Source organism: Pleurodeles waltl, chromosome 8 (assembly GCF_031143425.1).
Source record: "Pleurodeles waltl isolate 20211129_DDA chromosome 8, aPleWal1.hap1.20221129, whole genome shotgun sequence".
NCBI classification, from domain to species: Eukaryota; Metazoa; Chordata; class Amphibia; order Caudata; family Salamandridae; genus Pleurodeles; species Pleurodeles waltl.
Window position 1 is genome coordinate 526,699,938 of NC_090447.1, and position 16,544 is coordinate 526,716,481.

The 16,544-nt window shown below is 43.4% G+C and overlaps 1 protein-coding gene across 4 annotated transcripts in view; it reads left to right on the top strand.

Annotated features, from left to right (window-relative positions):
* The window catches only part of LOC138250108 (interleukin-5 receptor subunit alpha-like), a 403,009-nt gene that overhangs the window by 209,279 nt on the left and 177,186 nt on the right, over positions 1-16,544 (top strand). The window lies entirely within an intron of this gene.

Genomic DNA, 16,544 nt, shown 5'->3' on the forward strand with positions numbered 1-16,544 from the left:
GTTAGAAATGTGAAGTAAAAGGACAAAAACAGACAAGACGGTCTCAATGTGTCACGTCTCTGTGTACATGTCAGTCATCTTAGAATTGTACCCGAGATCGGCGCCGCATATGCCGTGACGCGGTGCAACAATTTCAGCTTTTTCTACTTTCCCATACCAACATGTTCGAGGTAAGCAAACAAAAAATACAGAGCCAATGCAATCAAGTATTCGTAACGCCAATAAGTCGCATACATCTTCTAAAGCTCAGACCTGTTGGCTTTGCCAGTACTTGATTAGAATGGCAGCCATGTCTATTTCAACATATAATCCAGCAAAGGATTCATTGCATATTTGACACTTTCTTCCTTAATCCTGCTAGATCATCACTTCACGTCCAAATTATTCCACAGTCTCCAATGCCACTAGGTCATGGAGCAAAGATCTTTCTTCTTCTGAAGGCTTGCAGTAGCTAGGTTAGCCACAGCACAGCTCTATCATTCCTCTATCATCCTTCTCATGCCCTGCCTTCACAGTACCAGCAATCCTATTCCTGCATGTACTGCAAGACTGCATGTACTGCAAGAGCATAATAGAATATTCTTAATAGCTGCTGGAACTTTACAAAGACGAGTCAACGCAGGGCAAACCCTCCAAACTGACAATGGGTTTCCTTCCAGTCCAAATCCCTTCAAAGGGCTAATATTAGGAAATATTTGACGTAGCTTTGTGCAAACATAGTACTGTAAGACAGCAGTTTGTAATGAATGTCCTTATTTTGGATATTGACAGTGCTGTGAACCATGTCTTTATAAAATGTCTCCCAGTCCTTGAGTGAAATACTTCTCTATTTTGATACATATGCCCAAGGAAATGCCTGTTGTGCATTTAACAGGACCAGGTTGAACTGGTATACCAGGCCCTTCGGTCTGGAGATGGAGGAAAATAAATTCTCAAATTGTGTTTTCTCCCTGGCCATTACTGCTCATAGATGAGGGTGCTATGACAACCACAGAAGCTTTGCTTAGATCTAAGAAGGACAGAGAAAATCCCCACAAGTATATTGGGATCTACCTTAAGCTCTGCAAAATGATTCTCGTCCTGATAGTTTCCCTTTAAAGTTTCTTCAAAGGGTCGAAACGTCGTGCACAGTAGTGGGCATAAGGACAGTTTATTAAGAAGGTGGTCAATCAGGAGCTGTTGATTCAAAATAATTGATTAATTCATTGCTGTGATTAGTTATTGAGGGCCAGATGTATCAAAGGATTTTGCATTCACAAACTGAGCGAATCAGTACATTCCACCATTTGCAAATGCAAAATAGCCTTTCCCGATGTATGAAAGGCATCGCAGTCACATCTTAGGGAATCAAATTTTTTTGAGATTCCCTAAAATTGTGACTCGAATTTGCGATTCCCTAAATGGGAAATCACAAATAGCGAATTCCTATTTGCGATTCCTTATGCACATGATTCAAGCATTTCTTAAATTTGAACTGGGCATTTAGGAAATGCAATTACCACCAACTCCAAGTTGGTGGTAACCAAATGCATTTTTTAAAGTGCCATGTAAGCGTTTTACATATGCACAATTGTTTTGGGGCGGTGCATCAAAGGGGGCCTTAGGCCTTCAGCACCCTTGGTTTTGCATTTCCTAATTTGCCAAATCCTAAAAGGAATTGGCAAATTAGGAAATGCAAAACCATTAGAACCTGTGGGCCTTCAGGCCCATAGGAATGAATGGAGTCTCATGTCCTAATAGCGATTGCAAATTTAAAGTAATCGCTATTGAGGAATCGCTATTTTGTTACATTCCATTTTGCATTACCTAAATAGCGATTAGCTAAAATTAGCTATTTATGTTATGCAAAATGAAACTTTGATACATCTGGCCCTTAATGTATTATCCCTACGACCGACCATCCTATGCTCTACTGCCTTTTCCATGACCACATTATTGTCTATTATCACTGTTCCCATTTGCACCATGTGATCACTTTATCTCCTAGGGCACCATTAATGCTTACTGTAGATTCTTTTGCATATTTTGAAGTTACGTTTCTCAATGACTTTGTATATAAAGGAATATTGCACATCATATAGGACGCCTAACATTGTATTTACATTTATTTGTTTGTTTGATTAGATTATTTGACAATCATCAATTGTTTTTGAATAATATGGTAAATGAAACCTAGAAGGGCCTTTGTTGTTCTTAATTACAGATGAGGAGGAGCACCAGTGTTGCAGCTACCAGTAGGACAACCTCTTCTCTTCTTCTATTTTAAATTGTTGTTCACATGTGCAAGGAGTTGGCATTGCACTTGGTAAAAATCTAGGTTATGATCCTACACCTCTATTTCACCAATTATCAAAAGCCTCTGTGCTTAGCTCTGGGGTGATGTCAAGGTTGAAGTTGATGGATGTGTGGCATGAAGAATAAGCCCACTAACAGTTTCCGAGTGCTTCCATACCATACGACTGAGATGATAAGATATACATCAGGTGATTGCCTATACTTTTGCAGGCATGCTATAACTCAGACAAATCAGTGCATAATTTCTTGCTCCGTATGCACCCATATTCTGTCTCCTGTTTTTTTCAGAGACCAATTGACCAATAGAGGTAGCTCGGCTGATTGGCAGTACAGTTTAAACTTTGGAACTGTTCACTTTCCTTATAGCTCAAGTCATTGACAGTAATTTTTAAAAGGACTCTAGTTCCAAATCCGTTCTAAATAGATTTTGGTACGCCTTGAGAAGTAACTTTTCAACAATACTTGGCAAGGCCAGAAAAATGATGTTCATTTTAACTGCATCCATGCTTCTGAACCACGCTAGAAAGTGCGAGGTCCATCTTCTCAGCCCTCAGCTTGCATCAGCTACTAGAGAGTGCTCTCTGGCCCAGGTAGTCAATGTGCGGTGTAATCTAAATTCCTAAATATTCAACAAACGTTGTGGCCCATTGGAACTGCATCTGGGTTTTCAATAGCATGTCCTCTGTCCCGTCAGGCTTACCGTCGCTGATTTTCCTATATTTATTTTGTACGTCACCACATTTTTAAAAGACCTTAGTTGTAGAGCTTATTGAAGTCCCTTTTTGTAACTCTATAGTAAGAGGATGCAAAGCTTTGGGAAATTAAACCAGTTTCCGCTGGTTTTGCATCTGCTTGTCCGAATTGTTTAAAAAAAAGGCGAAATGCAAGCAGAATACTCTGCCGTGCAAGAATTCCTCATTCTGAGAAGTAGGGAATACACAGAATGACAAATTCTTGTGCATTCAGCACTGTTAAGGACCGGACAATGTATTTACCTTAAGGGTAGTTGAGTTAAGTTGTTATATTGACTGGGACGGTGCCTCAAAGCAAGTTCCAATGCAGAGGAGCAAATTGTTGGCACCTGCCTCATAGCGCATCAGCAGACCCTGCAGACAGGTGCTGCCTACAGGTGTGCCTCCTGGGAAAGTAATTTTATTGTTATGCAATGTTATTTTTGCTGAAGTGTGGCAGCAGCTGAAGCTTTGTGGCACTAACAGTAATTTATGAGAAAGAAAGACCAGTTGTTTTTATTGATTGAATTAGTAGGCTTTTAAAAGTCTTCTGAAGCACAGCAGATCTGCCTCAACCTGAATATAGTTCAGCAGAGAATTCAAAATATTACCTACGGCAACCAAAAATGTTTTACCTCTGAATCTTGCTGTTGTAGTTTTTCTAGAGACATAGGCCCAGCTTTACTGAGCACATAGGACACTAGAGGTTCTATGCTACAGGCAAATAATAGGGAGGAATAGGCAAACTTTGTCTAGTTCTCTTCTGAAGGATCAATCAATCAATCAATCAATCAATCAAAAAAAATTGTAGAGCACGCTACTCACCCGTGAGGGTCTCAAGGCGCTGGAGGGGGAAACGGGGGGGGGGGCAGGGTGAGTCACTGGTCAAACAGCCATGTTTTGATGTTCTTTCTGAAGACCAGTAAGTCTTTGGTTTTGCGAAGGTCGGTGGGGAGGGAGTTCCAGGTTTTGGGGGCGAGGTAGGAGAAAGACCTGCCTCCTGTGGTGGTGCGCTGGATGCAGGAGAGTGTGGCAAGGGCGAGGTCGGCTGATCTGAGGTTGCGTGTGGGAGTGTGGAAGTTTACTCTTTCATTGAGGTAGGTTGGGCCGGTGTTGTGAAGGGATTTGTGTGCGTGGATGAGGATCTTGAATGTGATTCTCTTGTCTATGGGGAGCCAGTGAAGGGATTTGAGGTGTGGTGAGATTCGTTCGTGGAGGGGGAGGCCAAGGACGAGGTGCGCGGCTGTGTTCTGGTTTGCGTTTGAGTTTGAGTGTGGTGCCGGCATAGAGGGTGTTGCCGTAGTCCAGTCTGCTGCTGATGAGTGCGTGGGTGACTGTCTTTCTGGTTTCTGGGGGGATCCATTTGAAGGATTTTTTTAGAGTGCAGAGTGTGTGGAAGCAGGAGGAGGTTAGAGCATTGATTTGCTGTGTCATGGAGAGGGAGGGGTTGAGGATGATGCTGAGGTTGCGTGTGTGGGTTGTGGGGGTGGATGCAGGCCTAGGGCGGTGGGCCACCAGGAGTCGTCCCATGTGGTTTTGTTGGGGCCGAAGATGATGATTTCGGTTTTGTTTGAGTTGAGCTTGAGGTGGTTAGTGGTCATCCAGTTGGCGGTGTCTAGGAGAGCGGCGTGTAGGTTGGTTTTGGCGGTGGTGGGGTTGCGGGTGAGGGAGAGGATGAGTTGGGTGTCATCTGCAAAGGAGAGGATAGTGATTCCGTGTGCTCGGAGGATGTTGGCTAGGGGGATCATGTAGATGTTGAAGAGTGTGGGGCTGAGGGAGGACCCTTGGGGGACTCCGCAGGTGATCTTGGTAGTGTTGGAGTGGAAGGGCAGAAGGTGGACTCTCTGGGTTCGGTCGGTGAGGAAGGAGGTGAGCCAGTCTAAGGCTTTGTGGCGGAGTCCTATGTTGTGGAGGTGTGTACGGAGTGTGTGGTGGCAGACGGTGTCAAAAGCTGCGGAGAGGTCTAGGAGGATGAGTGCGACGGTCTTGCCTTTGTCGACTTTGGTCCTGATGTCGTCAGTGCATGCGATGAGGGCGGTTTCTGTGCTGTGGTTCTTGCGGAGCCCAGATTGTGAGGGGTCAAGGGTGTTGGTTGCTTCGAGGAAGTGGGATAGGCGGGTGTTGACTAATTTCTCTGCGGGGAAAGGGCGGAGGGAGATGGGGCAGTAGTTGGAGAGGATCTCCGGGTCAGCTTGTTTTTTTTGTTAGGAGAGCGGTAATTTCCACGTGCTTCCAGGGGTCTGGGTAGGTGGCGGAGTCGAAAGAGGAGTTGATTATGTTGTAGAGTATGGGAGCAATGGTAGGGCTAGCTTTGTTGTAGATGCGGTGTGGACAGGGGTCGGAGGGGGAACTGGAGTGGATGGAGTTCATGTTTTTTTCGGTTTCTTCGTGTGTGGTAGGGGTCCATGTGGACAGTGTGGTGGGGGGGGTCTTGAGTGGGGGTTGAGTTGGGTGAGTGAGGGGTATGTGTGGTCGGTGTGTGTGATATGAAGCTGTTGTGGATGTCCAGGATTTTGTGGAGGAAGTGGTTGGAAAGGGCGTCACATGGGGCTGTGTGTGTGGGGTCTATGTTGCTGGCTTTGGGTTTGGCAAGTTCATTGAAGATGGTGAAGAGTATGACATTACCTGACACTTGTTCAGTGAGGGTTATATCTGCCTTATGTGCAGGACAGTCAGTCATCAATATCGAACTATATTTTGGATCCAATCCAATTTCTTTTAAGGTCAGTTTTAGGGAGACATACATAATGAATATATTATGATGTTTCCCTATGTTCACAGGAATAAAGTAAAATATGAGCAAATAGATGATTGCACATATATGCATATATATATCTTGAACTTGAGTACCATAGATATTCATTTATACATAAACATTGTGGGCTCGATTCACAAACTGAATTTTTGAGTACATAAACTAGTACTACAGTAGTGCTACTTACTTTCTACAAAATGCAATTCCCAAACCTACAGCTGTAAATCTCCACTTCCATCTCTACTATCATGTGTATTGGGGAGAGCTTCACACCTGTAAGTTTACTACTCAGTAGTGAATGTGAGACGGACCAGGGGGAGTGGAAGGAAAAAGGGACATTCTTACTACTTAAAGGACGGGGTTTAGGGAGGAGTAAGGAGGATTTAGGGAGGGATGTGCAGCCGCCCCAAAAGAGTAAGTCCATTGCTATTCACAAATAACCACAACAAATCTAGTAAGAGTTAGGATATTTATTCCCTATTAGTTACAATCTAATATCATGTTTATTCCTCTCAACAATAGCAAGCACATCAAAACCACTATAACTTGGCAACTCGAGCAAAACTTTATCAAAGCATAGATCATGCACATTAGAATAAAGCACAACGTTAACATGAATCAACTTTAGCAGAGTATCATTAGTACATTATTCAACAAAGCAAGAATTCAGTCATTTGTCTATTTGCATACAATATTAGTGAACTCCTTATCTAGCCTCGAATGAGCATCAGCATGTTGGGCTTCATGCAAAACAATTTGGCAACATCAATTTGGAAAACATCTAACAATGGCCTCTATCAAAAGAGCAGTTGGTACCTAGAAAGAAATGGCAAACAGACAATTACCATTTCATCATCAAATAGTTACCCATCCGCATGAGTCAGCAAGCAACGTCAGTCTTCGTCCTCAGGACATCAGTCGATTCGCCATCAGCTAGGGCAGACAAGTAAGTCTCAGTAGGGCATAGTAAGAAAAGGCTCTTTCCTCATAAGGAGGAGAAGTGCATAACGGACAAGAGATAAGTTGCAGATGGTCTAAGGTATAAGACAGCCAAAAGCAAAGTCTCTCAGAATGGAAAGGGATGATGAAGAATGGCGAAGAATGGCTCAATAATGGCTCGATAATGGCTGATTTCTCTTCGGATCACACCGTTATATCAAAGCTGTCGAACAAGTCTCTTATTTCCCATTGGGCAATATTTGGTGCATTGTTATCTCTGTCCAATACTCCGTCACACACCTTACTAGAATTTTCACCTAACACAGTTCTCATGCAGTTGATTGGCTCCTGTGATTGACGTCTTCATCGGGTGGAATGTCAGGTAAGAAAAGTTACACTTGTCGCTCCAGTCAGTAGTTCGATTGTCTTCTCTCAGTCCAGACGACCTTGCACCTGTTGCAAATTACACTGTTGCATTCGGCAAGAATGTCTCCTGGAGCAAGTCGGGTCCCATGAGAAAGAATTTACTACGGCTACACACACATCTCTAGCTTCTGGAAAAGTACAGCTTCGAGTCCTTCAGGAAAGCAGCACATTACACGTTAGAAAACACAGTTAATATGAGACCAGGCAGCTAGGCCCAGACCCTTGCTAACTAAGGCCTAGTGATTAACTTGGCAAAACCCTAATACATAACTCTTAATGCTAATACAAAATCATACATTAGTACATCGTTAATTCATTATTAGTCAGTTTCATTAATCATCGTATACATTGGTGGCCACTCCCCATGGGCACATTTCAAATGCGTACATTATTTCTACATTAACACATCTTCTATGCAGTTTCATTACACATTATATTGCAAGCTTTTCATGTTAATATTAATTTTAAAAGTCACACTCCAACAATCCCTCCTCTGATGACTCTTGTCATCACACAAACCTTTTCTTTTACGATTTTCATCCTAGAATTCTCTCATCTCAATTTCTTCCCTCTACTTTGCCCCTTCTAATTTTGCTCTGAACATTTTCTCCCTTTTCTTTTCTTCCCTCCTCTTATTGTTTTTCGCCATTTTAAATTTTATTCTTTTACTAATTTTGCATGACAGCCATAATCCAAATAAGCAAGCTAAAGCAATCAATATTCCCTGTATTATTTTTGCCAATATCCCATGCCAAATATTACTAAACCAACTTCCCACTTTAGCAAGTCCCTTTCCAACCTTTTCCCAAACTCCAGGTTCTTTCAGCTCCTTCAAATCTGTACTATCTCTTGTTAGGTTAGTAAGCATACTTCTAATATCATTACTATTATCAGGTATGTAAGCAAAACAATGACGCTCATTAAGCATTTTACAAACTCCGCCATTTTTGCTAAAAGAATGTCTAAAGCAAGCCTGTTTTGAAGAGTCATAGCCCTCTCCGCAGCAAGTTCAGTATCCATCAGGAGTATAGCCCCTGTAAAATTTGTCAGCATGTTATCCACAATAGTAGACAACTTTTGAATCTTTATGAAGTTCAAGATAACTCCCACTGAAGGAATTATTGCCCCAAATATATCTCCTACTACACCAGCAGCAGTTTCTCTCCTTTGTCTAATACGATGTAATTCAGACAATTTCAGAATCTTTTTCAAGTCCTCTAATTTATATATCTTTGGGAAAACTATCCCCAAATAATATGTCCCATACCATCCCTTTGGAAGACGGTAATAAGCATTAAGTCCACAAATATTATAGATCCCAGGGATCGCTGGATCCTGTCCATTTAACATGAACGTCCATTTACTCTGAAACAAAAACACATGCTTACATTCACTTGTTCCCACAAACACATTGTCATAATATGACTTTGGTTGCGTTATGCAAAGCTTACCTACGTGTAGTGCATCTAAAGCTAATTTCCCTTGTTCCCTAACCGCACTGTAACTCTCACTACTAATAAAAGCTCGCTGCTGCAATCCTTTCTCCAACTTCTCCTTCAATGCCCTCCTTCTATCTTCCGTATGATCTAAAAAACTTTTCTCTAAAGATGTAAGCAAACATGTAAAATTATTGCGGTGTGCATAAGATGTACTAATTGTTAATGTTGCTTCAAAGAACCCTTTAACTGATTTTATGCTATAGTATTTAGCTACACTATTTAAACCTTCTATGATAGGCACATAAGAAAACACAAGATCGTGACTTGAATAAAAGTATTGAATCTCTTCCTGATTATAGAATCGTGTTAGTAACAAACTACAGCTTATCCCATATGTTAGAGGCAAACTATGATAGGTAACTCCCCCTTGCACTGAAACCGGAATCTTTGTACACACATAACAATCTTTTGCATCCATAGTGTCAGCATATTCACTCAGCAAGCAATAGAAAACATGAGTTGATAGTTTCCCTTTCACGTTAGTTCCCTCATGCAAATATCATGTGTCCTGCTTGAACCTCTCCCAAGCTGTTAGTGTAGCGGCGGTCTCAGGAATTGTAGCATTGTTAGTTTCACTCTCATCCACCAATGGCATTCCCACAATCAGAACTATGATGAACATCACACACACAACACCCAAACCAACGCCCAAACATTTACAACGCCTACTTCCCATATTATCATCTCTAACGTTAGCCATGATCTGTATAGAATCAGAAAACTAAGTATTATAAGTTCAATCAACAAACAACAGAGGATGGTTAAAGCCTTTTTTTTTTCAGCAAGTTAAAGCAAGCGAAAGTCTCTCTTCAGCAATTATTTACAGCTTTCACATTCACTACCAGGATCCTTGTCAATTGCGGTTAGCAGCTTGTCAAAATCAGTTTTCAAAAGTGAATTCGGGTTACCAGTGTCACATCCGGTGATTTATCAGTTTCTTTTCTCAGTTTTCTTTGGCTCAATTTTCACATCAACACAGTCTCTTTCTCTGGCCAGACTCAGGTACCAAAGTACTGACCTGGGACCTATCGATCAAAACAGAACGCCAAAAACTCTTGTTGCCACTCAGCTCACGTTGCATATGCCCATTCAGGACCTGCGTACCTTCTGTTTGCTATTCTCTTTCTTTTCAACTTGCGATCACCCTGCAACTCTCCTTCACTCAGATCTTCTCTTTTTTTTGCATCTACCTCCTCTTCTATTGCATCTTCAACAACCACCTTTCCCATAGTCACTCGCAGTTCTGGCCACTTATCTCCTTTCAGTGTCTCTCTGGTCTTTGATCTTCCTTGTGGCAGCTCGTCACCCTCCTCTGACTCTATGGTGTTTTCTCTCGATTGACCTGCAATTTGCTCAGGAGGAGTCTGGACACTCTGATTCTCTTCTGCCTCAACTCCTTCGCCTTCTGGGTCTGTCAGGGGCTCAAATTCTTGTCCATATTCATCTGCTTCCGGGAGAACCTCCTTCTTACTCGGTCCTCCTAGCGCCTCAGTTGAGATAGGCTCACCGTCACCCCTCTGGGTCTCGTCTCCATCGTCTCTTAATGGAGTGACTAAGCCATCCTCAATGGGCTCTTCTTCTGTCACAGTTCCCCTTTGATTGCTCTCCGGCCCTGAGACTTCTTTTTCTGTTGCTGTTACTTTCGACAATTCAATTTCCTCATCAGTAGGGCACGTCACCTTTTTTTTGTGTGACTGGCATGGATCCAGTTTGGAATTCCCGCGCACTTCACAGCAGTGGTAGTCATTATTATTACTTGATATGGCCCCTTCCAACGTGGCTCCAAAGACAACTTCCTCATGTGTTTCTTGATGACAACCCAGTCACCAGCTTTCAGGTTGTGACCTGGATCATTTATCAGTGGCAGTGTGGTGGCTTCCACCTGGTGAGAGAAAGAGCGGACCACGCCAGCCAGACCCTTACAGTAGTCCAACACCATATCATCTGTGATATTCACAAGAGCATTTGCAGGGACTGCGGGCAGTCTCATAGCTCAGCCCATGAGAATTTCATGAGGAGACAGTCCTGTTTTCTTGTTGGGCGTGTTTCTCATTGACATTAACACCAAGGGCAATGCATCAGGCCATTTCAAATTTGTAGCTGCACACATTTTTGCCATTCTCGACTTCAGGATACCATTCATCTGCTCCACTAATCCTGAGGCTTCAGGGCGGTAACTACAATGCAACTTCTGCTCAATGTTTAATGCTGCACACAGTTGCTTAACCACCTCATTGTTGAAGTGACTTACCCTATCTGATTCTAAAGAGATCGGAAACCCGAAACGTGGTATCAATAGTCGTTTCTACGTGTAGGGTATGCTTCAATCCAGTGACTAAAGATACACACAATCACCAACACATATCTCAATCGTCCACACACGGGCATCTCAATAAAATCCAATTGCATTCTGCTAAATGGACCTCCTGCTCTCCCAATGCGGCTCAAATTTACCACTGTCCCTTTCCCCGCATTCATCTGCTGACAGATGATGCACCTGTGACAAATCACTTCTGCGGCTTATCTGAACTTCGGGTTAAGCCAGTCAATCTTGAACAGCCTGATCATGGCATCTCTCCCACTATGTGCTTGCCCATGGTAAAACCTTGCAAACTGTGACAGAAGACTGTTCGGCAAAACCATTTTCCCATCGTCAGAAACCCACAAATCATCTGGTCTTTGTACACATTGCATTTTAACCCAAGAACATTTCTCATCCTTGCTGGCATGTCCCTGCAACAATTTAAATTCCTCCAACATGTCAACCACCCATAAAACATAACCTGTGCATGTCTCATTTTCTGTTTCAGGTAACAATTCCTAATGATCCTTGAATGATATACAGTTCAATGCACAAAACCTTGCGACTTGGTCCTCATATCCATTTCCCATTGAAACAAAGTCTTGCGATTTCAAATGAGCGCTGCATTTTACCACAGCAATTTCATGAGGTAACTGAATCGCGTGCAACAACTCCTTAATTCTTTCACCATTTTTCACTGGAGAACCAGAAGAGGTCAGGAAACCCCTCTGTGACCAAAGCTGGGCAAAATCATGAACAATTCCAAATCTGTATCTACTATCAGTATAGATAGTTACTCTCAATTCGGCAGCAGCATGGCAAGCTCTAGTAAGAGCAACCAATTCTGCCACTTGAGCAGAATATACTCTCTCAAGCAAAGACGCTTCTAGGATACCAGTGATCGAACACACAGCGTATCCGGCTCTCAGCATTCCTACTGAGTCTCTCAAACATGAGCCATCAATAAAGATAATTTTGTCATTTTCTTCCAATTGGGTATCTTTGATATCAGGCCTCGGTTTTGTGCACATTTCTGTTACCTCAAGACAATCATGTTCTACATCATCACCATCCTCAACTTCTGTATTTTCATTTGGAAGCAAAGTTGCCGGGTTCAGCACTGTACATCTTTTCAATGTTACATTTGGTGACCGCAATATGATCGTTTCATATTTCGTCAGTCTTGCATTTGTCATGAGCTGCGTTTTGGTACGAGTCTACAGGATCTCAACTGAGTGTGGGACCATAACTGTTAAAGGATGTCCCATCACTATGCCTTCACATTGTTCGAGGCTTTGACCAACTGCTGCTACTGCACGCAGACAACCCGGGTCGGTTTACACCTCCATGGACCTGTGTCAGGACAGACAAAGAACATGCATCACGTTCATGACTAAACAGAACAAAAGGCTTCATGTAGTCAGGCATACCTAAAGCTGGAGCCCTGCACATACACTCTCTCAACTTGATAAACGCCTTCATTTCTTTCTCTGTCAGCGTTAGGACATCTGGCCCATCCTTAACCGTCAGTCTCACCAATGGCTTGGAGATGACTGAGAAATTCAGGATCCACTGGCGACAGTAGCCCACCATTCCCAGGAACATCCTAACATCTCTCCGTGTCGTTGGGGGATTCATCTGCAATAAGGCAGTCACTCTTTCCCTGGATAACTTCCTCGACCCTTTCTCAATTAGATGACCTAGGTATTTCACCGCTTTCTGACAATACTGCAGCTTCTTTCGAGACACCTTATGCCCATTCTTTCCCAAGTGGTTCAGTAAGGCAATCAAATCATATTTGCAGTCATCTCTGGTTTTGGATGCAATCAACAAATCATCAATGTACTGCACTAGAGTCGATTGAAAGGGTAATTCCAATGACTCCAAAACCTTCTTCAGTATCTGATTGAAGATGGAAGGCGATTCCAAAAACCTTTGGGGAATTCGACACCAACTGTAGACCTTGTCCAAGAATTTGAAACTAAAAAGAAATTGGCTGTCCTCATGAAGAGGCACAGAAAAGAACGCTTGGGACAAATCTACTACTGTGAACCACTCTGCATCGCATGGAACCTGAAACATGATCAAAGCTGGATTTGGCACCACTGGACAACATTTCACCACTATGTCGTTAATTTTCCTCAAGTCTTAGACAATTCGAACTTTCCCACAAGGGTTTCTCAGTCCCATTATTGGTGAATTACATGGACTGCTCATCACTTCTTTCAAGACTCCTTGCTTCACAAAGTCTGCAATTAACAGCGCTACCTGTATAAGGACATCTTGCGCCATGTGGTACTACAGTACCTGGGGGAACACAGCATTCATCTTCACACTAACTTTAACTGGTTCTACTCCTTTTATCAGTCCCACTTCCTTTCCTGTCAAGTCCCACACTTTCTCTCTGACTGTCCCCTGCAAATCTGCTGGTAGATCAGTCACTGTGAACATTGGGAAGAAGTTAATCAGAAGATATTCTTCATCTGTCGTCTCCGTCTCAGGCTCTGAAATCTGACCGTCATAACCCTCATCATCACTGTTTGTCTGCACCTCAATTCCCTCATTGGAACAGGTGATAGAACATCTCGTCTTGCACAGTAAGTCTCTTCCCAGTAGGGACACGGGACTCGAATCACAAACTACAAACCTGTGCAACCCCTGAAAAGTACCAATCTCAACCTGAACCGGATCTGTGATCGGGTTAGTCAAGAGCTGATTCGCCACTCCTACTACCTTGACTGTATGTCCTGAAAGGGGCAATTTCGGAACCTCTGCACTTCTGACTGTAGAGCGTGTAGCTCCTGTGTCAACCAAGAATGAGACTTTGTGACCCATCACTTTCCCCTGCACGTAAGGTCCCCTCTGATCTACCTCTATGAATGCTGCAAGCCTACACTCCTCACTGTCTGAGCTCTCATCCGACCATTCATCGTTTATTCCTTTCTCACCACGCAATGGGAACTGTTGTACTGTGTTATTTTGACTCATTCCTTGACTTGTGACCTGTTGAGGAAGCATCACCTGTTGCTGTCCCATTGGTGCTAAGAGCAACTGCATTTGCTGTCTAGGTACCAAAGGAACCTGCTGTTGCATTTGCTACATCTGCATTGGTTGTACACGTGGCATCTGCACTTGCTGCATGGGTTGAAGACCCTGCATCTGAACCATGTTATTCTGAAAGTTCGGATTAGGACCTCTCACCCTTGGTCCTTCAACATTTTGGAATGCATTGACATCATTGCTTTGTTGAACAACACCCTCCTGCACCATCATCTGGTACTCCTGCTTCCAATGTCCGACGCCCCCGCAAGCATGACAAGGTAACACCTTCTTCATCCCCTGCACATCATTTTGAACACTACGGTATTAAAAGCTGGACCATGGTTCACAAAACCTCCTCGACCTCTGCCTCTCACTTGCTCCTGAAACATCCTGTTTCCTTGCGGCTGTTGCACCATCTGCTGTAAACCATTTCCTTGCATCCCTGCTTATGCTGCCTTAATTTGCATTACCATCACTTTCACCTTTAACTTTCTCTGCTTCAACTCAATTTCGTCACTGCGGTATTTCGCATACTGCAACACCTCGTCAATTGGCTTCGCTTGCCAACAGATCAAATGATTCTTAATCATCTGACTAATCTCGGGTCTCAGTCCTTCAATAAACCTGAACACAAGGTGATTCATGTTCTTCGCCTCTATGACCTCTGTACCACTGTAGTGCTTGAACGCTTTCAACAACCTCTCATAGTAGGCATGTATCAACTCTTTAGCCTCCTGCGCCGTTCGATCAATCTTTTGCCAATCATTATTTTGCGGCGACACCTTCTGCTTCTAGAACTCAATCACCTTATAGTAGTACTTCATCACCTCAGGTGACGGTGCTCCTGTGGCTCTATCCCTTGTTGGTTCCACGGTTGGCCAATCCACACTCCTCTTACACTCAAGCCACAAAACAGCTGGAACTATAATCTCAAAAAGGGTATTCAGGTCTTCCCCAAAGACACTTCACAAGCTTCACAAACCTATCTGTCTGCTGGTACCACTCTATTGGCTTCTTCCTCAGCCTGGGGAAGTCATTTGTGAATAACAGAATGTCACCTCTAGACCATGGTACATGGACAAGAACCCCTCCTGCTGTCTCTCTCATTGGTAACATCTTTATTGTACCAGTATCTGGCACTGGTTTCACCTGCTGCTGCTTTCGGGCAGTCACTTTTCCTTTTATCTCTTTTCTTTGCCCATCTGCCTTCCCACTTCTAATAGGCCCCCCAAACTTGTGCACTGTGCAGTATTTCTTTAAGGTGTGCCTTCATCCCAGTAGATCTCATGTGTTCAAAATCCATAGGCTCAAAATATAACCTGTAACTCCTCTTCAGATGTTTAGTATTGTCTAAGTCTATGCCGTATTTATCTGCCAGATTTGCCAACTTCTGGTGCACCTTACTCACTTCTTTAGTTATCTTTGAGCACAGATACCTCAATTCTGCTTCACTGTATGACTCTAGCCTGTTCACTCCCATGCTCCCTTCAACTAGTTAATTTGCCTCCTTGCCCAACCTCACAAAATTCAGATACTCCTCTCTCTCAGACCGTTCTGCTGTCACAGGAGTAGTCTGTGGTGAATTTAACTTGTCTAACCATTCATTCAGTTGTTGCGCAGTTCAGCCTTGCAATGAGATATTTCCAGCCTGCATCATCAGTGTTTGCCGTACATTCGTCCTTGAGATCTGCGGAGTCAGTAGTCCCAACCCTGATTGTCTCATGGTATCTGGAGGAACCCCAATCGGACTGAAGTCTAACAGAGATCTAGATCTCTCTATTGTCTGTTCCATTGCAGTCACCCCTTGAGAGCTCCCTACGAACCCTCCTCCTGTCATTTCGTGGGTCATTACTCCCTGGTCACATACACCAGACTTCGCCTGTGCATACAATGGTACTGGAGGACCAACTGTAATAGGTAAGGATATGGCGGCTGGCGACTGCCTGCTTCCCAAAACCTGTGGAGCATTAGCTCCCATATTCTGATTCATTATCGGTGCTGTAGCTAACTGCGGTCCCGTGACAGAGGTTTAATTCGGAACCATCTGTTCCTTGTGCCTGAGGCAGTAAAAGTGAAGTTGGCTCAGTCTGTATTAGCTTTGGTCTCGTGTATGCCGGATCTGACGGCACCATCAAATTCATAGTAGTCTCTAATACTGGGACATCAGGGTAGAGCCTCTGAACCTGTGGTGGCTGTAGCTGTGTCTGCATCTCTGGAGCAGTAGACACACTGACACTATTCTGTATCAGAACTGGTGTTGCAACAGTAGTTACCTGTACCGTGTTTGTTGTCCCATGGTTTTGAGTCGAAGTATTTAGGACCTGCACTAGTACCTGGTCTATTATCATCTAAGGCATATGGCGGTGGTCTATCATGTAGCAACTGATTAAGGAACTCACCATCATCTGAATCATCTGCCCAAGACTTCTTAGTCTCCTTTTCTTTGCTAGAACCCTTATCCGACTTACAAGTGGCTTTCCCTCCTTGAGTTCCGCCTTCCTGAGTTATTGCTGGAAACACCCTAACTCCCTCTACTATTTCTCTCCTCCAAACAC